Raw genomic sequence first — 22,334 nt, 5'->3', positions numbered from 1 at the left:
CAGGGATGTTCTGATAAGCCCGGTTCAGATATGCGCTGTATGACATGGAGATTGTTAATGCAGTCTGGGGGAGATTGGGAAAAATGGGACAGGGCTCCCATGACTGATATCATGAGGGAAATCCTAAGGCTGCAAAGCTATCAAAGGAATGTATTGGGGATAACCACCCCGAGCGTCCCTCTAATGGATTTGCCTCCTCCCCTGGCAGAGGACCAAGAATACTTGGAGGGAAGCCTGCTGAACGTAGAATCTCCACCTGGCATAGGAGCACAGCAGTGGAGATTAATAGGAAAGTTGACCTGGGATCCAGGAGGGAGACCCCACATATACGTTCAGCAAGGTAATCAAGCTCCTACCCTAGCCCTGATTGACACCGGAGCCTCAGTCTCCCTGATTAGAGCAACCCCCGCACTGGCAAAAAGGGGCAGGAAGTGATCCTGCAATCATTTCCGGGGAAACCCAGCATAGGACAAGAATGATTATAAGTCCCTTTCACGGTACAAGGTTTTCCCTTCTCGGTACAATGCTTTAACACAACCGGGAATTTAGTCCAAACAAAATATATAACTAATGTTGTAATTCTGGGAACAGACGGGCTGTTTAAAAATAACATCATAATTGACTTACCCCAGAGTGCCCTATGGAGTCTGGAAGCCGTCTCCCCTTTTCTACCAACAGAAAGGCAAAACAACATTGTTGCCAAAAGAGGAAACCAACTGATCGCAGCCCTTGCCACCGAACAGAAGGAGGAGTGGCGTGCAAAGTTTCCCACGGTCTGGATCCAGAAGAGGACAGATTGTGGTAAAATCAATGCTTGTGTCAAAATTATAGGTGAACTGGTGCAACCCCAGAAACAGTACCACTACCCCAAGAAAGCTGAAGCACAATTGGTCCAGATCATCAAGAACCTGGAAGAACAGGATGTTATCAGGAAAACGAACTCTCCCTTCAACTCCCCCATACGGCCAGTCATGAAGGCACACGGGCAATCCTGGCAACTGACTATTGATTACAGAAGGATCAACAAAGGAAGCTTAACCATGGCCCCCATCGTGGCAGATATGACACAAGTTATCCAAAAGGTACAAGCCACCTCCAGGTACTTTTCAGTTATAGATCTGGCTAACTGTTTCTTTGCAATACCATTACACCCTGATTCACAGGATCGGTTTGCCTTCACCATAAGGGATCAGCAATACACTTTTCAGCATTTGCCCCAAGGATTTCAAGACTCTCCGGCTATCACCCACAGACATGTGTTAGATATGTTGGACCGGTTAAGTCCGTCAGATCGACCACTCATCTTTTCCTATGTGGATGATATTTTGGTTTTCGGAGAACTCGAGACGCAGGTACAAAAACTTACAGAGGACGTCCTCGCACTAATCCAGGACACCGAATTCAAGGTAAGCCTGGAAAAGGCACAATTAGTGCAAACCCAGGTCATTTACCTAGGTATTATCATTGGCCAGGAGGGAAGGCAGGTAGATCAAAGGAAGGTAAGGCCACTAATTGAAATGCCAGCCCCTACCGATGTACACTCATTAAGGGTTTTGTTGGGAGGATTCAACTTTTTACAGCCCCATATCTATAAATATGCAGAGATCACCCTTCCTTTATGGAAACTGCTGAAGAAAAGACACATTGGGAATGGGGTCCGGACCAGGATACTGCTTTAAATACCCTGAAATAAAAAGCCCGAACCGCCCCTGCTTTACGCTTCCTGGACGAATCTAAACCATTTGTCATCCGGTTAGCAGCTAATGAAGTGGCCATGGCGGCCACTCGCCTATAACAAAATGAAAATCAGAAATTGGTACCTGTGGTATACGAATCTAAGAAATTGCAGGGAGCCGAACTAAATTTTGACGCTCGCGAACGTGAGTGCCTGACAGCTGTATGGGCAGTTCAGTCCTTTGAGCCGCTTACCAGTGCCCCGATTACTATACAAAGCGCACACACGCCTCTGAAATACATCCTATCTGGGAAATTAATAAGAGGCAGGGTGTCCAACACCAGGATGGCATAATGGACTCTAACCCTGGTAAACAGGGGAGTCCGGGCTGACACAGTATCCAAATCTGACATGATGACTCATGCTCTTATCAAAACGGGGACAAGGCATGAATGTCCGGTAGTCACACTAGAACAGAGAATCGCACAAGCCCAAGCGCCCCCCCTTGAAGAATTAGATACCATGGGTTGGGAGAGACATATTTGGTTCACCGACGGCAGTTCCACGGTGGTTCACGGTAAAAAGAGAATCAGATATGCAGCCATAAACTTAGAAGAAGAGGTGCTAAAGGGGTATTTGGATCACAGCTCAACACAACATGCCGAACTCCATGCAATATACCAAGTCTTAAAACAGTATGAAACAGAGATCTGCCCTAAGACTGTATACATCTATGCTGACAGCAACTATTGTGTAAACAGGGTGCAATATTGGATGTTTGATTGGCAAAGAAATGATTGGAAAGCTGCGGACGGTAAAGAAATAGCATACGTAGATGAATGGAAATGGATTTATGCCTGGGTTACCTCTCATCCCGACCAGTTAAAAATCAAACAAGTAAAGGCACATGTGAAAGGCTCGGCAGTTGAAACTGTATGGAATAACCGTGTCAACACTATAGCCAGAGATTATGAAGGGATAGCAGCAGTAACCCGAAGACAGGAACAGAAAGTATTAGAATCAGTCCGCATCCTAGGAAGAATTGAAAGGCAGGAACTAGTGAATATAGCTCACCAGTTCATGCATGAAGGAGTGGAAGGGACGCTGGGAAGGTTAAAGCAAGTGACAGAATGGAGGGGGATGAGAGATGATGTAGAAACGTGGGTCAGGAATTGTGTACAGTGCGCCAAAAATAAAGCTCGACCCCCCACACCAGCCCCAAATGCTCCATCAGAGGGGGCTGGGTCCCTGGCATAGAATCCAAATTGACTTCATTGACAAATTGTCAAGGAGTAGAGAAGGAAGGGTCAAAGCTTTCCCCACCAGGAACAATAGCGCTCGCACTGCTGCTAAAAAGCTGTTCTCTGAAGTAGTTTGCAGACATGGGACTCCTGAAATTATTGATTCAGACAACGGAGGGTCATTTGTGGGAGACATATTTACCCTAATGCTTAAAGCCTTGGGGGTGTCACACAAACTCCACTTCTCATACAGACCCCAGTCCTCAGGACAAGTGGAAAGAATGAACCACACCATTAAAGAAGCCCTCAGAAAAGTTGTAGATCATACCAGTAAAAACTGGCCTGAAAAGCTGCCACTAATACTGGCAGCCATCCGCAGCAGTAACAGGCTAAAAACTAAAATCCAGCCATACCAGATCCTCTTCGGACAGGCAGTGAGGCTGGTCATTAACTCCAAGCAAGCTGCAGATACAGAGACAAACAATCCGCTTGGAACTCATGAGCATTGGCCAGTGGTTAAAACAGTTACAGGAAGATAAAGCCACCCTCGAGCACAGGGTGAGCCAAGCCATTGAGCTCATGCATAAAAAGATGGATCAAAAGAAAACTGGGGACTCCCTACTATGGGAGCCAGGGGATCAGGTAATGTATTTAAAGTTGGACAAAAGGGATCACACACTGGAGTCAAAGTGGGCCGGTCCCTACTCCATAGTTGATCACCTCAGCCCTCTCATTTACCGCATAAACAAAAATAGCAAGTTAAAGTGGGTTCACGTTTCACAAATCAATTAATTCTGTTCCGTTGTAATTATATTTTCAGACACAACACCCCAACAACAACTGCAAACCAGGAGCTGTGAACGTGGTGTGTTTTTATTTCTGCAGGACTGTTGGGCACAGAATACTGCTGCTTAGACCGCCAGTTAAAAAGAGAGGCAGAACAATGCTTCGAATGAAATGGAAAACAGAAATGCAGCAGGCATGTCAGTTCTTGGTCTGGATCAAAGCATTCACCCTAATCACGGTGGTAAAGACACAACCTAAACCCAAAGGAAAAATACACCCAGGCACATCCATGCCCATCCATAACAATGATATCCATGCTCCAGGATACCTGGGACAAGGTGAAACAATTCTCACCGCCTTACTGATACATAACTCACAAACAGACAACGTACCATGGACCCCAGTACAACAACCAGATATACATTTAAGATGGGTTGATTTTAATACTAATCTTACACTAACACCTTTAGGGGAAACTCAGGTATATGTTGGGGAAGGGGAACTGGGGCTACAAGCAAATATTTCAGTCCCCGTAGGAAAGGAAAAACATTGGATGGTGGGGGTACGAACAGAAGGGTATGTGGGAGATACCGCCATGCTTTCTGACTACCCCTCACTCCCTTATGCATGGGATGAATTCGTAAAATCAGGGACCCTTGTAACAGTAATCGTAGTATACTGCCCGAGTCACACACATGCAATACCATTCCCTGATGGGTGTTACTGGAAATGGGAGAAAGAACATGTGTTTATAAGAAACACCCCGTTACATATGGCAAAACCTGCCTTATTTAAGGTCCAAACTACTCCAGTGAAAGTCTTGGTGAGCCCCCTTCTGGTAGAAGTAAAAATTGACGTGGATTGGACACGATTAAATGTCTCAAGAGTAGAGCCCAAGTGTATGCCCTTTTATCCGGTGAAGCGAGCTGTAGCTCACGAAAGCTCATGCTGAAATAAATTGGTTAGTCTCTAAGGTGCCACAAGTCCTCCTTTTCTTTTTGCAGATACAGACTAACACGGCTGCTACTCTGAAACCTCTCCCTATACTGTTAGCCTGGATGAGGATGCACAAATTATCCCTCCCAGATACGCCTCACCCCAGAACTAAAAGAGATATTATGGATACCATGCTGGGTGGGTTTGGAGCGGGAGCGGAACTTGCCAACTCAGTGGATTTGGAAACTATTAAGAACAAATTAAGCTCCCTGGCTCGACTGCAGGACAGCCTGATACAAAAACAAATACATGTCAATGTAGAATTGGTCTGGGTAACCTAAAAGCCAGATGGAATCTTTGACAATGGGTTAATGCTACCACATGGCTTATGCATAAGAAAAATTTAGAAATAGGAAACTACATGGCCATAGCTATGGGATGCACTGAAATGCAGATACTTGCCCTAGCTACTTTGGAACATGAAATGTTCTGGGTAATATCAGAAAATATTAAGGTTTTGATGCATTTGTTAAAACAAAAAGAGATAATTGTTTGACACTTATCAATATGAATGGATGCAATACGTTATGCAATACGATATAACAACACTAGCATGAGAAGGAGGAGGGGGACAATAAAAATAACTCATCAATGCACTATTAACTCTACATACTCTTACTATTAATAAGATATTGATGTCTCCTCTAATGCGTGTCCCATTGTTGAGAACTTTCTCATTACTTCCAAGTAACATACACAAAATGGCTTTTTTAATATACTCATGGCCACAAATGCTTGGTGCTAAAGACTTGCTTAAATGGTCAAAGATATCCTGTTTAAGAAACAGGAAACACTTAAATTGCATATTATCAACATTAGAATGGAATCTCATTATCCATTAGACTCTGTTAGTGCAATTTGTAATATACTTTAGTTTGAGCTTTGCAGAATTGCCTGATCTTTGCCACACCATCAGCTGAGAATGTGGTGCTATTTCTTTGCTCATCAGTTTTGATATTATTAGCCAGCCTTATTGTGCTAGATATTTTTTACCCAGATGCAAAGAAAATTACGTAAATTAACTATTAAACAAATACTGGAATGAAGACTATTGTCTTCATGACACAAGAGCCGCTTGGGAAAAAAAGAGGGCAAAGAATCAAATTCTTGGTTTTAAAATGGTTATTAGATTTATCCTTTTTACTATGCCTTAATGAAGGAAATCCTCCCCTAAAAAGAGGATTTAATGAAGTCTCAACATCAGAATAGCATAGTTTTCCAGCATTTGGGATTTTTCTCTCCCCTCTTCCTCCCTGCCATCCTCCCATTCTCCCCACCTCAACAATAACCTGATTAAGCCATGTTTTCCATGCTTTAAGAGGTACCCAACTACAGAATGGATTTTTGAGTTTTGGGAGAGGATTTCTACTTGAGGGAAATGAAAGAGAATGACAAGCAGGTTTTTTATTTGTTTTCAAAGAGGCTTGCACTTAGTCATGTACAGCTGACCAAACAACTCTTTTAAGCTATGCTGCAAATCAGAAGAAATATTTTGAAAACAAGCTGCATTTCTGGACCATAAAAGCAATGGAACACACCTTGATTTGTGGCCTCTAAAGTTATCTCTCTTTAATTTGTTCTCTTTACTCTATAAACTACTTCTGAGAAAAGAACATATAAGAAAGTTACTTTTAAAAAGGTGTAATGAGAAAATGCTTCCTGCCAAGTTATCCAAATGAAATATAAATAAAGTGGTTGTTCATGCAGAGCACACACCTAAACTTGACTGCAAAGGGTTGGTATATTTCTTTAGAATTGTTGGAATGGAGGAAAAAAAAGGTTTTCTATTTCACATTTAAAACAACTTAAATTGAGCACAAATTACCTCCTACCTAAATGTGCCAGAGGTAAGGTTTGCTTTCTTGGATGGGAGGCAGTAATATTTCCCACTACCTGAACTCTGTCTCCAGGTTTACATATGTTCACCAGATCATCATAAGTAATAATATCCACAGAGTGAGGAAGCTGACCAGCTGGTACTTTTTCAGTCATTCCAGAGGACTGGAAAAGGGCAAATATAGTGCCCATCTATAAAAAGCGGACTAAGGACAACCCAGGGAATTACAGTCAGTCAGCTTAACTTCAGTATCTGGAAAGATAATGGAGCACATAATTAAGCAGTCAATCTGCAAACTTCTAAAGACAGTCAGCATGGATTTGTCAAGAACAAATTGCGTCAAACCAACCTGATAGCTTTCTTTGAAAGGGTAACAGGCCTTTTGGATGGGGGGAAGTGGTATATATGGTATATCTTGACTTTAGTGAGGCTTTTGATACTGTTTCGCATGACCTTCTCCTAAAGAAACTAGGGAAATACAACCTAGATGGAGCTACTTTAATGTGGGTGCATAACTGGCTGGAAAACGGTTCCCAGAGAGTAGTTATTAGTGGTTCACAGTCAAACTGGAAGGGCATAGCGAGTGAGGTCCTGCAGGGAGCAGTTCTGGGTCCAGTTCAGTTCAATATCTTCATCAGTGATTTAGATAATGACATAGAGAGTACATTTAAAAAGTTTGCAGATGATACCAAGCTGGGAGGGGTTGAAAGTGATTTGGAGGATAGGATTAAAATTCCAAATGAGTTGGACAAATTAGAGAAATGGTCTGAAATAAATAGGATGAAATTCAGTAAGGACAAATGCAAAGTACTCCACTTAGGAAGGAACAATTAGTTGCACACATACAAAATGGGAAAGGACTGCCTAGGAAGGAGTACTGCAGAAAGGGATCTGGGGGTCATAGTGGATGACAGGATAAATATGAGTCAGTGTAACACTGTTGCAAAAAAAAAGCAAACATCACTCTGGGATGTATAAGCAGGAGTATTGTAAGCAAGACAAGAGAATTAATTCTTCCACTCTACTCTGCACTGATTAGACCTCAACTAAAGGTCCAGTTCCGGGCACCACATTTCAGGAAAGATGTGGACAATTGGAGAAAGTCCATAGAAAAGCAACAAAAATGATTAAATGTCTAGAAAACATGATCTCTGAGAATAGGACTAGATGCAATGGACTTAAATTGCAGCAAGAGCAGTTTAAGTTGTACATTAGGAAAAAGTTCCTACCTGTTAAGGCGATTAAGCCCTGGAACAAATATCCTAGCTTGGCTGTGGAATCTCCGTCATTGGAGATTTTTAAGAGCTGGTTACGCAAACATCTATCAAGGAAGGTCTAGATAATACTTAGTCCCTCCATAAGAGCAAGGGATTGGACTAAATCAGCAGTTCTCAACCAAAGGTCCGGGGTCCCCTGGGCGGCCGCGAGCAGGTTTCAGGGGGTTCGCCAAAATATACAGGAGAGCGGGTCTGGGCATTAGACTCACTGGGGCCCAGGGCAGAACGCCGAAGCCTGATCCTGACTCCTGGGGCTGAAGCCAAAGCCCAAGCAACATAACTTTGCGGGGCCCCTTGTGGCATGGGACCCCACGCAATTGCCCTGCTTGCTGCCCCCTAATGCTGGCCCTGGCTTTTAATCTATTGTATATGCAGAAAACCAGTTGTTGTGGGCCATGGAGTTTTATAGCATGGGAGACGGGGGCTCAGAAAGAAAATGGTTGAGAACCCCTGGACTAGACGACCTCTTGAGGTCCCTGCCAGCCCTATGATTCTATTATTTCCAGCATACTGATAACTTGCTGATCCCTGCAGATGAATAACCCATACTCTGTTTCTAAAGAATTATTTTCTTCGTCTGTGAAAGGTGGACATTGTACTAGGTATCGTCATCGATGGCATGCTATGCTATTAGTTTTTAATTAAAATTTTTACAACACACTTTATGTTTGTTGCATGTGCTGTGTTTGAGAGTTGTGAGATCAGTATATCTTCTTTCAAGTGTCTTTTTTTATAGCAGGACACCAACAAACACTTTGTATAACTTTAGGTGTCATCAAGAAGTCTAGTTAGTAAAGTCATACGCTGGCTTTGTTTTAGTAGTAATTATAGACGTCAATCACAGAAGTAACAATACTTGAAATCATGTTTACAAGAAATCATTTATTTTAATATTTTTATTAATATAAGATGATCTTCTGTGGTTTATATACCCAACACTAAGTTGTTATGCACCTAAGTCATTCCCTACATAAAGTTAAAAATCTCATTCATTCATTCATTGTTAAGTGGGCCATTTCAATTTGTAGTTTCAATTTGGAGAGACATGGTCAACCAAATATATTTAGATCTGGTTTTGAGAGCATTTTTATGACTTCTTCCATCTGTGCCCCTCCCTGCCCCCCAAAAAAGATAATTTAGCTACTTAATATGATCACCCTTTGCAGAAATTTTAAACTGAATGTTCCCTTCCTAGGTATGCAACATCTTTGCACTTTTCCACCCAGGAGAACAAGGGGGAAGGAGGAGCATCACTGTCATAGTCACAGCACATAATGGTACAAGTAGGACGAGAATCACTTTGCTAAATTATTTGAATAAGAACTAAGGTTACACCAGCCACACGTGTACATGACAGGATTCATTCCCTCCCATCTCCACCCCACAACGCTAGGTGCCCCACAAACACACCCATTTCCACATGAGCTTACAGTCAAGGATTCTAATCCAAGGAATCCATGCTGATAAACTCTTACAGTAGCACGGAGCCGCACTCAAATCAGTTTCCAGAACAACAGCCGTGTTAGTCTGTGTTCGCAAAAAGAAAAGGAGTACTTGTGGCACCTTAGAGACTAACCAATTTATTTGAGCATAAGCTTTCGTGAGATACAGCTCACTTCATCGGATGCATACTGTGGAAAGTATAGAAGATCTTTTTATACACACAAAGCATGAAAAAATACCTCCCCCCACGCCACTCTCCTGCTGGTAATAGCTTATCTAAAGTGATCACTCTCCTTACAATGTGTATGATAATCAAATTGGGCCGTTTCCAGCACAAAACCAGGGTTTCACAGAAGTAGAGGGGCCTGCCTATGCAGGTGTGATTATAGAATCAGGACCCAAGATGACAAGTGACACAGAAAGGGTGGGAGGAGAGGGCTATATTTTTATATATACACCCCTTTCAAGCGGCAGGGAAATAAAGCCTAATCAAAAGGTACATAAATGTTCAAAATAATTACATTTGATCACAAATCCTTCCACCCAGACCAAGCTACCAAGGAAATGAGCTGACAGGATATGAGGAGAGACATGATTTGCTCCAAAGTTTCCTTCTAATCCAACACTGAACTCTTTGGACTTTTTTGGAATGGGTTGCATCAATGGAAGCGACAAAATCTTTTAATGCTTTTCAGAGAGCAATCAGCAATGCATCAATCAACCAGCTGCAATATAAAATAATTAAACCAGGGAAAGCTGCTACAGTAGTCTTACTTTAAAATCCTGAAAACCTTTACATTTTGGGGATTTGATGGCACTGGCTAAAGCCAAACACGTTGGTACAGGGACAGAAACTACACAGTTGTCTTAACATAGCGCAACTAAATATACCTCTTCCATTTCCTGAACAGCAACAGCTTAACTTTATGAGGACTTGTTGTTGTAGCAGATCACAAGAAAACAAGCCTAAACCCAAATTCATTTAACTCCTAGGAAAATTGTATTGGAACCCTGGTCTCTAGTGGCTAGCCAGTCACCCTCTACTTTTATATATGAAAATATAGAAAATAAATTGAGATATTAACAGAATTTATCTTACTAAACAGAATTAAATCCAAGTGAAGATCACAAAGGGACACAGTTAAAGAAAAATGCATTCAAGAAATCCTTACCTGTGCGACTAGACTTTGATTTTAAAGAAACCCTTACCATTTTAATCTGGGCTACTTTTCACATTTGTTTACCTTTTCCACTTCACTCTGCTTGGACAGAGCATATACATTAACCAGTTTCACTTCCTGTTTATAGGTCAGTTTCATTTTCCTATCACCACATAGAAGCACAGTATTATGTTAATGTTTTCACTATTGCAGGAGAAATGTTTAAATCCTATTAACCCTGTATGTTGATTTTTAAAAAGAGGCCAAGGACAATATTTTTACTTGTGCTCAATCTTGTAAAATCTTATTTAACAAAATCAAAATATGTGGGCCTAGCCATCTTTTCAGCACACCTTTAATAATGTGTCAATTTTACAGAGTACTCCTTCACATTCATTTGAAACATGTAATGATCAGTTTTAAACATTACATAAATAGTAAAGCTGTCTCATTGTGGAATACAGCTATGTATAAATACCTCCCAAATATTTACAATGTATTTAAAAAGAGGATGAGTTGAGTTATAACTAACCCTAAAAAAAGGTCAAATAATTCCATTACTATAACTAGAAACGTGTTTAAGAACTCAACTTGCAAGGGTTAACACAGAACGATAAATAATGGCTCATACATAAAGCATGTCATTGGAGCAGAGCTCCATTGGAAGGGCTCTTTGTAATTTATGGGGAGTCTCATTTTCCTGACTGAAATGATATTTATCACTAAGAATTCCTGTATGGTTCCAGATTGTTTGATTTCCGTGGGAGTTTTGTCTGAGTAATGGGTGTAGGATCCAGCCCACTGAGGCAAATATCACAAAACAGAGTCAGGGAGACCTTGATCTATTAAGAAAGAGGACAAGTTAGCAACGAGTATTTCATACTACATATTCAGAGGCCTTAAACCAGAATCTTTTTGTTTCCTTGTAGGTCTTTCTAATTATACAGAGCAGAATGCACAAGTATAAAAGGAGTATGATGGTGTTCTGCAGGCTACTGCATTACAGAGGTTCTCAAACTTTTTGATGGGATCCTCTTTGAAAATATTTCAGGCTGTTATGACCAATGGTGAGCTGGAGCCGGTTCGCACCAGTTCATGCAAACCAGTTGTTAAATTTAGAAGCCAGTTTAGAACCGGTTGTTAAAGGTTTGGGCAAACTCTGGTCTGCAGGACCATCCTCTCCGGCCCGCCTGAGCTCCTGGCTGGGGAGGCTCCCCTTGAGAATCCCTTTTTACTCATCCGGCGGCGCCCCGGGTCTTCGGCGGCACATCGGGGGCGGGTCCCCCAGTGCCGCCGAAGACCCGGAGCGAGTGAAGGACGTGTCTCCGAAGTGCTGCCAAAGACCCGGAGCGACTGAAGGAACCGGTTCTTCAGATTTTGGCAGCTCATCACTGGTTATGACCCCCCCCCCCAACTCCATGCCACCCTTACTTCTGTGCTGCTCCTAGTAGCAGCATTGCCTTCAGTGCTGGGTGCCTGGCCAGCAGCTGCTGCTTCCCTCTCTGCCATCAGAGCTGAGCAGCTGGATAGTGGTGGCTGCTGGCCAGGCACCCTGCTCTGAAGGCAGCGCAGAAGTAAGGGTAGCAATACCACGACCCCCATACAATAGGGTCCCCCTTTTGGGTTGGGACCCCCCAGTTTGAGAAATGTTGCTTTAGTTTCAAGCACCTTCAGCCATGACATAAATACAAGCCTACTGTTAGAACTTAGAAAAATTTCTTTATTAACAAAATATTACTACAGGAAGAAATGGTGTCACGTATGCAATATGTTCTTATTCTACTTTTTGGGTGGTGTACCTTTAAATGCAGGGACAACTATCATTGTGGGCCTTTGATTTTTAGCATCCACAAATCCAGCTAAACTCCATAGGAGCTGCTTTGTTCATCTGAAAAGCACGTCCTTTGTGTTTCGTGCATAGTGTTACTGAGAGGGTCTTTGCATGCTCTCTATTATTTAGCCTTTACTTCTGTTCTTCCTCAATTCGACTGAGAATAAGTCATTCACACAATTACATAGTTGATCTTTGTGTGTGGAAAACATGACTCTAGAAAGTTTCATGACCAACAGTGAGGTTGCAACTTCAAGAATAAGAACTGTTGGCTTGGATAAAATAATTCTTTTACTTACCACTTTGTCCGTTCCTCATATTTCCAATTAAGATAATTTATCCTGACAATTAGGTGATGTTGATTTTTACCAGTCCCATTTCTGACTTTGCCATGGTAGATCCCTTGGTCTTCCTGAAAATTAATACATTTAAGTAATTGAAAGAAACAAGGGTCCACTAGAACACAAGTCATTTTATCTGATAAAAGTTAAAAAAATCAGACCTCAGCGGTTTTCATTTCAACAGGACAGCCACCATCACACCAGTAACGCTTTTTTGTACTATTGCAAAGGGAAGAGGCCACCAACTCTAAACAAAGTTGTATACACCACACGGCTAGTTAGCAGCTTAGGGTGACTTATTCTGAACCAGGGAAAGAAACACTTCAATGCAGCAGAGACAGGTTTGTTCCCCCCACAAACCAATGTTTCCCCTTGGAGCAGGGGAAGGTGAAGAGGGTTAATTTTACATGCTCAGATGTGGGTACGCTCAAAAAACAGGGAAACTGAGTGCTCAGCCCTATAGTTTCAGAGTTTACCTCTATCCAGACCATCAGAATAATGCTCAGCAGCAGTAAAGGACTTTGCAAATAGCTGTGTGTGCAATGTTATATGTAAGTGATTGACTGACCCTGGGAAACACGCCAGGTACCAGTAACCACATCCACACAGCCACACCCTGCCCAAGCAGAGGACTGGGGCGAGGGAACAAATGGCTGTGCAAGCCCAGTCCCCAGAAAACCCATAAGGGGCACAGACAGCGGGAGTGAAGGAACAAGGCTGGGTCTGTCTAGCAAACGCCAAGTGCTGGTCCACGAGCAGCTGCTGCTCTTGTACCCAGATGCCTAGTAGGGAGATGTCTTTTTGAGATGCATAGAGTAGGAGGGGGCAGAAACGAGTTGTGTCTGGGCCATTGTTGGTAGGCAGATGCACAATAAGCACTCCACACCCAGAAGTTTCTGGAATTGGGTGTGGTAGTTTTGGGTATGCTCAATAGGTTCCCTGGAGCTGGACTCGGTTGAGGGCAAGCAGTCAGGGCAGCGGTATCACAAAAGGCCATGTGCCTGTGTGGGCTGGGAGAAGCTGATGCACAGGAGCAGAAAGCAGGCTGGTTTCCCCTGACAGGGCAGCACTTTGCATCAGGATTTTTTTTTTTAACTTATCTACTTAATCTGAGTGGTTGGTTAATTTGCCTAACTGAGAGATTCCAGCCAGGCGAAGAGTCTGCCTGGATTCCAGCTGGAGATTTCTACAAGCAAGTGGAGGGAAGCTGTTGTTGCAGTGTTTTTGACTGTATAGAAAGACTGTAGCTGACACTCAGATGAACTCAGCCTCAGGGAACTCCGTGTGACTTCTCACAGTGTTTCTGTGGAGATTTAATTTGTTTTCTTTATGTTTACATCCTCACATACAACTGTGAAGATACTGTCTGCGGATTAGAAAGCTGCTATGTTATGTTATAAAAATTTAGTTTTACAATGATGACGATGTTCCTTTACCATGATAAGATTTTATAAAGTTGGTACGTAAGAATTAAGTTCATTCCTCTTGTGCTTTTGGAGGTGGTTGTTGGGAGGTTGACCCTGTGCAATTCTTGCCGAAAATCCTCAGTGACTGAATTCTGGGTCTCCATGTGCTTTTCTGTGGGAGTTGGGCTTTTATAGGCACTGGAGAAGGGCAGTGAAGTAAATTCTAGCCCGCCCGAAGGTGACACCCTTTTTCCCCAGAAAGACTCACTCCCAGCGAATGCTACATCATCATCCAGAAAGGCCAGGTAGCAGCACTGAGCCTCTCACAGCTCCTGCTCCTCCAGCCATGCCGGAGACTCCAGCCCTCTCAGCCAGCAAGGGCCACCATGCCAGCCATAGGCCTACACCTTTAGTGAGCAGCACCTGGCCCTCACCCTCACTCACCCTCTGCGCAAGACAGACCCTCAGCTGTGGCTCCTGGGAGGGGAGTACATGGCCCCTGCTGTTAGCTATTCCCCATAGAGCAGGTACTCCCCGGGTGCTCACTGGCCATTGAGAGGGGCCCCAAATGCAAGACACCCAGGCTCTAGCCCGGTGTGGGGCAGGGTGGTTTCTGACATGACAAATGTCTTGGTGCCCAGCAAGTCTCTGCAACCAGCTCTGTGCCACAGCCCTGCTCAAGGCGCCCCCAGCACCGCTAGCCCTGTGCTCAGAGAGTGGCAGAAACTGAGGGGAGTTTCCAGGACAGGTGCAGCAATCCACGCAGTTCACCTGGGAGTGGAGTCCTTACTAAGTGCCAAGGCTTGGACTCCCTGTGCCACCCCTTGTACTGTGAGCTCAGCACCAGAGCAGTTCCCGTGGGAGGTAAGTCAGTCAGCCTGTTCCTCCAGGCCACCAGGGACCCTGCCAGGGCGAGGGGCCCAGGGACCCAGCACACAAGGTGGCAAATCACACAGGCTTTCTCCCTGGGAAAAGACAGAAATATCTTTTTAGCTAGGCTTACCCACCTGTTTCCCCGGGGCGCTGCTCCAGTGCTCCCAGCCACACGGCTGCCCCTGACAGCCCACAGCTGGCTCTGCTGTTCACATCCTCACCATGAGCCACCCTTGGAACACAGCAATAATTGACAGCTCTCATTCCTGGCTCACCATCTATAAACAGAGCTCTCCGCGTGCTCTTGGTGGTCCTCCTGGTTTAAACGGGTCAGTTTGTTTGCAGAGTACAAATGCAGGCACACATGAGCTGGAAGATGTATTGGTTATACCAAAAGAGTATAAAATATGAAAACTAGACTTTTGAAGGGACCACGTAATTAAAAAAAATACCATTTGCTTTAGCCTCTAATGGATGCATACCTATTCCAGCAGGATTTTCTTGGGAGTAGTGATTTAACACAATGGTGAATTGGGGCTTGCTGACCCACCAGGCAAAGTAAAGCTGGCCAAGGAGACTGAAGAAGAAAAGTCTTGCCTATAATAATAATTATTATATATTTATTTGTATTATAGTAGCAGCCCTTGGCTCTGAGATTGTGCTAGGCCCTGTACAAATATACAGGTTTCAGAGGGGTAGCCCTGTTAGTCTGTATCAGCAAAAATAATGAGGAGTCCTTGTGGCACCTTAGAGACTAACACATTGCATGGAGTGGAAAATACAGTAGGCAGGTATAAAAATACAGCACATGAAAAGATGGGAGTTGCCTTACCAAGTGGGGGGGGGGCAGTGCTAATGAGATCAATTCAGTCAGGGTGGAAGTGGCCCATTCCCAACAGTAGACAAGAAGGGGTGAATATCAACAGAGGGAAAATTACTTTTTGTAGTGCTAGCGAGGCCAATTCAATTAGGGTGGATATGGCCCACTCTCAACAGTTGACAAGAAGTGTGAGTATCAACAGAGGAGACCCTAGGAGACAGGCCAATCCTCGCTTACAGACAGTCCCCCAGCCTGAAGCAAATACTCACCAGCAACTACACACCACACAACAGAAACATGAACCCAGGAACCAAACCCTGCAACAAACCCCATTGCCAACTCTGTCCGCATATCTATTCAAGGGACATCATCATAGGAGCTAACCACATCAGCCACACCATCTGGGGCTCATTCACCTGCACATCTACCAATGTGATATATGTCATCATGTGCCAGCAATGCCCCTCTGCCATGTACATTGGCCAAACCAGACAATCTACGCAAAAGAATAAATGGACACTAATCAGACATCAAGAATTGTAACATTCAAAAACCAGTAGGACAGTAGTTCTCAACTGTGGTCCACCACTTGTGCAGGGAAAGCCCCTAGCGTGTTGGGCTGGTTTGTTTACCTGTCGCGTCCGCAAGTTTGGCCGATCGCAGCTCCCACTGGCCGCGATTCGCCGCTCCAGACCAATGGAGGCTGCGGGAAGGGCGGCCAGCAAGTCCCTTGGCCTGCGCCACTTTCTGCAGCCCCCATTGGCCTGGAGCGGCGAACCGTGGCCAGTGGGAGCTGCGATCAGCCAAACCTGTGGACGCGGCAGGTAAACAAACTGGCCCAGCGCGCCAGGGGCTTTCCCTGAACAAGTGGTGGACCACAGTTGAGAACCACTGCAGTAGGAGAACACTTCAATCTCCCTGGACACTTAATAACAGACTTAAAAGTCGCCATTCTTCAACAAAAAACCATCAAAAACAGACTCCTACTAGAAACTGCAGAACTGGAATTAATTTGCAAACTTGACACCATCAAATTAGGCCTGAATAAAGACTGGGAATGGCTAGGTCACTACAAAAAATAATTTTCCCTCTGTTGATACTCACACCTTCTTGTCAACTGTTGGGAATGGGCCACATCCACCCTGATTGAATTGGCCTCGTTAGCATTGACCCCCCACTTGGGAAGGCAACTCCCATCTTTTCATGTGCTGTATTTTTATACTCACTGTATTTTCCAATCCATGCATCTGATGAAGTGGGTTATAGCCCATGAAAGCCTATGCCCAAATAAATGTGTTAGTCTCTAAGGTGCCTCAAGGATTCCTCAGTGTTTTTACAAATACACAGTGATAGAAAGACCTTTCTCCAGACAAGTTTGCAATCTAAATAGACAAGACAAAGGTGTGGAGAAGAAACTGAAGTGAAGTCACAGGCGGACATGGGAAAGAAAACCCAGGACTCCTAAATCTCAGCCTAACTCTCTAGTTGCTGGGCCACTTGGGCTTCCCAAGTTGTCTTCTTGGCCGAGATAGTGTCAGCATTCAGCCTACTGCTGAAGTAAATCACATTTACAATTTGTATTTGCACATCCCCTTCTACAAGCTGTTCATTAGGCATTAGAAGCATACTGAATGTAAGTAGGAAGCAGAGAGGGTGTGTTTATTTTTTCTTGGCAGATGCATAGAAGGATGCAAATGCTGAGCTGAACTATATATATTTCTGTGTTGCAGTCTTTGGTGCATGCAATGTATCTGCAGCATATTATAAAAGGTAAATTGGTTATATGAGTTGCAAATTAGGCATAAAGTGTTCTAACGATTGACTTTAAGATACACTTTAACTAGTTCCAATTATGAATAAATGCTCTATAAGTTATTTAAAGATACACTGTCAGTATCGAGGCCACAACTTTTGCCTGCTTACCTGGCCTGTTTTTCTCTACATGGTTTTTGTTAATATCAACACCACATTTTGTAACATTAAATATAAAACTTATTCACACTCAGTTCTCCAAGGAAATACAGCTGCCTCCCAACACAAGCTGTGTTAGCGATTTAACCATCAAACACTATTCCTCACCGGAAAGCACATGGGCTTTCAGAGCAGTGTGCCAGCCTGGTGATGTCACCACAGGCGTGGACAGGCACTAGGAAGTAAAGACAATGTTACCACTCAACCACAGTGGCTAGAAGCAGCCTACTTGCACAATGCAGATTGCCAGACTGGATTTGCACACAGGTTTCATTGTGATGTGTCCAATTTCTCATTAGTTACATAGGATAGCAGATAAATAGTTTACTAAGCCACATAAGTCTGAATTTGAATAACTTCAAAACTTAGTTTATTTTAGCTAGCTAGGTGGGGGGTTTTTGTTTCTTTGTTTTAACTCTGGGCCCATCACTCTTGTATTTGAACAGTTGAGGTTTAGTCTGGCCCATTAGAGAGAGAGAACAACCAGACAAGAAGTTCAGATCTGGAGTAGAATCTACACTTCCACAGATTCCAGAGCTCTTTGGATCCAGGGTATTGATATGAGCCAATCTCCAGGAGAGTATATTATATAAACAGATAAAGTTTTGTCAGCAAAGGGGAAATAGCTTAGTTACAGATTTCATACTTTCTAGAAATGAGTAAAATGAAATATTGCCAAGCAAGGTCTGAAAACACTATTGATTTTCATCTTGCAAATCTGTCACTTGTTTCCTACCATATGCCATTTAAATTGGAGACTAATTATTTACTAGATTTTCAGTCACATATTTGGAAGGTTGGGGGATGTTTGATGCAGAAGGAACACATGTGACTCCAGCTATTTTGTAAAACTAAATTCAGAGGGGGAGGGAAAGGAAAGGCTATTTGAAAGCAGTGTGCTTTCTGGACATAGTCATAGACAAAGTCCTTTACAGCTCATCACAAGCAGACAGAATAGTAAAGTATGCATGACTTGCTACAAATATAGGCAGAGCTAATAGGACATATTGGGCCAAATTCATCCTTGACATTGGCTGACGCGGCGTCACATCGGGAATGAACAATAGTCTGTTATGACCAGCACTGTCTTTTTAAGGGATAGCACTACAATTGATGCTAAGGAGAAAGTCCTGGAGCTGGTTACTGTTGTGGTTTGTACTTACTTTTGCAGCAACAGGGGCATGGTAAACTCACAAATCATAAGCCCAGATGATCCAATTCAATATCAATGGGGATTATCATTGTTTTTGAAAATCCTTTGCAGACACCTCTTTCTCACACTTGCAGAACTGTAGTTAAGCAAACAGGATTGATAAATCACTCGGCAGCACAGTCCTTTGAAATTTAATGAGATCTTTGTAGGTCCTCTAGTATCATCCCATGAGGCAGTTTTCTTCTTTGCGCTAATACTCTAAAACACAGTGCAGGAGAGCTGGCCCATTGACCCTTACTCATTAAGAACTGTTTATATCATGAAATCGCAGCAGAATGATTAAGATGGACCTTAACCATAGCAGAGCTTTTAAGAAGATTGGCAAAGACTGTTGGATAGTGAGTCAGTCCTAATGAGATTCCTGATGCCAACCGTTTGAGCAATGTATGAAGTAGTTGAGCCATTTTTCCTTTCCTAGCTGTATGCGAGTTTGACACTGTGGGAGGGGAATGTAACAGATTAAAACTGATCTGTCATTACTTCATACTTGGAGAGTAGAAATATTGGTAAGAAGCAACAGTATGGAAATGTAACACACTTCCATTGTTGCATGCTGTGTAGTTATAGCTGCGTCTGGCCCACGATAATCTATACTAAAAATAAAAGATGTTACCTCACCTACCTCGTCTTTCTAATGTGAAATACTGTCATTTTAAAAATAAACTGGGCTTGACTCAGTTTGACAAGCCCAGGCAGAAACAACCAACTTGCAAACCAGGATACAGTCCCTTTGAGGCAAGAATTTGTAGCTCCCGTCCTTCATGCGATGCCAGAAACCTCCTCCAGAAACAGGCTGGGGACAGTGAACAGCAAGGCACCCCATGGGAGCAGGTCTCGTACAAAAAATGTGGGGCATGGAAATGGGGGCACCAGTGAAGCAAGTAGGCAGAACAGAAGGCTTCAGCAGAACTCCCTAAAACAGCTTATTTAATACCTCAGGGTCCATGCTAGTTCTGCAGGGGGGAAATCCAGTCCTCTGTTTCCTATGAAATACGGGGAACTCTGTGGAAAATTGAGACCCCCCCCCACCCCAACCTCTCCATATGGATGCGATTCTAACAATATCATATGCAAAAGCAGCAAAGCATTGGAGTGATTTGTCTCAGATGGCAACCAGGATCTTTCATTAGGTTGTACACCTTATAGCCCCTCAACTTCAGGGCAAGGAATTCAGTGAAAGGTCTAAAACAGTTTTGGATATGGATTATGCCCATTAGCAGGTAGCAGTACACACAGCCCCAGCAAACGGTCATGTAAAAATTAGATTTTGTTTAAGAAACATCTGCTATTGATAATCCCTATATAAAAATAGTTGGGGCTATTAAAATTATGGACAGGGGATTTGTTTCAGATGTTACAGGCCAATCACTGTATCTAAATATGCATACACATTTGAGATGTTTTAATGGTGTCTAGTGGGAATGATATTTCCCTGAAAAGGAAACTTACGTTTTGTTTTACAATATGCTACTGCCTTTCCCTTCCCCTCCATGTAGCCAATGATCTTTCAAGAGCTTGGAATTCAGCCAGGTACATCCTTCCTAATTAAAGTGCATAAAAATCAAACGGTTTCCCCGCTTTTGGCATATCTTGTGTTTTTCAGTTGGAATTATTCTTTAGCACAGTGTTTCTCAACGACTGGCTCATGGACCGGTGCCGGTCCGTGGCAGTCTCCTTGCTGGTCCCTGAGATCTCCCTGACACAGTGTAGGAAGGCAGAAAGCTGGTCACTGGTATCGAAAAGGTTGAGAAATGCTGCTTGAGAACATTTGACTGTTGGACAGGTCTATCCCTTGTGTAACTCCACCAATTTCACTGGAAAAAACAGGTATGAATTTCACCATTATATACCAACACAACATTCCCTCTCTCCAGGTTTCATCTGTGTATGCGCACCCCCACACTTTGCCTCCATGGCAGGAAGCCCTGCCTACGTGGCTCCTTCTGAGGAGCAAAAGGGGTTTTAATTCCCCCTGGATCTTTGCTTTTGAAAGCCATACCTGCCTCCCTCTAATTCTAGCCAATCCCAAATGTTTACAGTTGAAGCCATGGAAATCCACCTCCTGTATTTCACTGCTATTAGAGAGCTGGATTTGGGGCCATTATGTTTTCCAGATACATCTTGTAATGAATGTTACCAGGCAGCAGCTCTGTGAGACCTCCATGACTACGGTTATGATGCAATTTCACAATGCTTGAGTACGCTTTTTTGTTTTTTTTTGTCGTCCTGGCATCAAAATTTATGCCAAAAAGGAATTTGGTGCAATGGCAGCATGTTTCTATAAGATGTGCGTAGCAGAACAATGTTAAGGCACGCTAATGTCTCTGGGTCTGGCCAGGGGTGAATTCCCCTAGTGCAGGAATTGAGGAGGATAGCCATAGGCTGTCTTTGAGGATCTCCTTGCAAATCCTGGCATAAGACTGTGCCAAAGCAGGGTATAACAGGGCAGGCGGGTGTGGGCTATGCAGGGCAGAAGCAGCTCTGCTGCCCATAGGCAGAAAGTGACAGGCTGCTGAGGGCTGCCTAAGTTACTGGCCAGGTTCACTCTGGCCCCTCAAGCAGCCCAGAATTGGAAGGGCTGAAAATGTGGCTGTAAGTCATCTTATCCTCCCCAGATTCTCCTAGTTCTGTGCTGGGTCTTAGGGCTTGTCTTTACTATGGGCTAAATGGGTGCTGTTGCGATCGATGCAGGTACGTTGATTTAGTGGGTCTGGTGAAGACAGAATAAGTCAACGGGAGAGCACTCTCCTGTTGACTTTTTAATTAATCCAACTCAATTGGAGGTGGAGGCTATGTTGACAGGAGAGCGTCTCCCATTGACATAGTGTGGTATATACACCACACTAAGTTGATGTAAGCTATGTAACTGACACAATTTAACTAGTGTAACTTACATCGACTTACAGCATTAGTGTAGACAAGTCCTTAGAGAGACAGCACAGACTCTCACCCAGTGTATTTAATCCTCTCTCTACATTTCAGTGTCCGCACTGTTACAGGGAATTAGTGTGTTTTTGTACCTCAGCAATGATTTAGTTCAAGGGGACTCTGTACAAGTGCAACTATCTGCCTGCATAGATCCTATTGCAGAGTCCGGGTGGGTTCATGGAGCTCATCAGAACAGTAAGATTAATTAAATTGGGTTTCTTTCTCCTAGTGATGGGGACATGGAATGGCTGAATTAACAAAAGGCTCAACTTGCTACATGCCACGTAGGGATCTGCCAAAGAAACATGTGAACTGATTTGGTGAAGAAGCTGCCTTTCCCATGAGAAATCAGCATGACCCGGTGGTCATACTACTAAGTGACTCATTCGATAACAAAGCACCTTTTGAAATCTATGGATCATGAACTCTTCATTGGTTTAGGGCAAGAACAGAAAGGTTCAGAGTAGCAAACATTTTTCCCCATGGGTTAACCAGATAAGCAGGCTTTTTATTTTTAGGAACACTAAACTTTATTT

This window comes from Lepidochelys olivacea (assembly GCF_965140295.1).
Source record: "Lepidochelys olivacea isolate rLepOli2 genome assembly, chromosome: 2".
Classification (NCBI taxonomy): Eukaryota; Metazoa; Chordata; order Testudines; family Cheloniidae; genus Lepidochelys; species Lepidochelys olivacea.
This window is presented reverse-complemented; position numbering follows the sequence as displayed.